The following is a 1,408-nucleotide window of genomic DNA, read 5'->3' as shown; positions in this document are numbered from 1 at the left end:
AAGTTGTGGCAAAGTACTGAAAAGTAGTGGCAAAGAAGTGAAAAGTAGTGGCAAAGTGCTGAAATGTAGTGGTAAAGTAGTGAAAAGTAGTGGCAAAGTGTTGAAAAGTAGTGTCAGAGAACTGAAAAGTAGGGGCAAAGTGCTGAAAGGTGTGGCAAAGTAAAGAAAAGTGTGGCAAAGCACTGAAAAGTAGTGGCAAAGTACTGAAAAGCGGTGGCAAAGTGCTGAACAGTAGTGGCAAAGAACTGAAAAGTAGGGGCAAAGTGCTGAAATATGTGGCAAAGTATTGAAAAATAGTGGCAAAGTAGTGAAAGTTAGTGGCAAAGTGCTGAAAAGTGTGGCAAAGTTCTGAAAAGTTGTGGCAAAGTAGTGGCAAAGTACTGAAAAGTTTGGCAAAGTACTGAAAAGTTTGGCAAAGTACTGAAAAGTGTGGCAAAGTACTGAAAAGTTGTGGCAATGTAGTGGCCAAGCACTGAAAAGTGTGATAAAGTGCTGAAAAGTGTGACAAAGTACTGAAAAGTTGTGGCAAAGTAGTGGCAAAGTAAAGAAAAGTGTGGCAAAGTACTGAAAAGTGTGGCAAAGTACTGAAAAGTTGTGGCAAAGTGCTGAAAAGTAGTGAAAAGTAGTGGCAAATTGCTGAAAAGTGTGGCAAAGTACTGAAAAGTTGTGGCAAAGTAGTGGCAAAGTACTGAAAAGTTTGGCAAAGTGCTGAAAAGTAGTGGAAAAGAACTGAAAAGTAGGGGCAAAGTGCTGAAAGTTGTGGCAAAGTACTGAAAAGTAGTGGCAAAGTAGTGAAAAGTAGTGGCAAAGTGCTGAAAAGTGTGGCATAGTACTGAAAAGTTGTGGCAAAGTAGTGGCGAAGTACTGAAAAGTTTGGCAAAGCACTGACAAATTGTGGCAAAGTGCTGAAAAGTAGTGGCAAAGTAGTGAAAAGTACTGGCAAAGTGTTGAAAAGTAGGGGCAAAGTAGTGGCAAAGCACTGAAAAGGGTGGCAAAGTACTGAAAAGTGTGGCAAAGTACTGAAAAGTTGTGGCAAAGTGCTGAAAAGTAGTGGCAAAGTAGTGAAAAGTAGTGTTTGAGTTCTAAAAAGTGTGGCAAAGTACTGAAAAGTTGTGGCAAAGTAGTAGCAATGTACTGAAAAGTATGGTAAAGTAAAGAAAAGTTGTGGCAAAGTGCTGAAAAGTAGTGGCAAAGTATTGAAAAGTAGTGGCAAATTGCTGAAAAATAGTGGCAAAGTAGTGGCAAAGCACTGAAAAGTGTGGCAAAGTACTGAAAAGTTGTGGCAAAGTGATGAAAAGTAGTGGCAAAGTAGTGACAAGTTGTGACAATGTAGTGGCCAAGCACTGAAAAGTGTGGTAAAGTGCTGAAAAGTGTGACAAAGTACTGAAAAGTTGTGACGAAGTAGTGG

Source organism: Saccoglossus kowalevskii, chromosome 7 (genome assembly GCF_978046115.1).
Source record: "Saccoglossus kowalevskii chromosome 7, keSacKowa6.1, whole genome shotgun sequence".
Classification (NCBI taxonomy): Eukaryota; Metazoa; Hemichordata; class Enteropneusta; family Harrimaniidae; genus Saccoglossus; species Saccoglossus kowalevskii.
Note: the sequence above shows the minus strand (reverse complement) of the source record.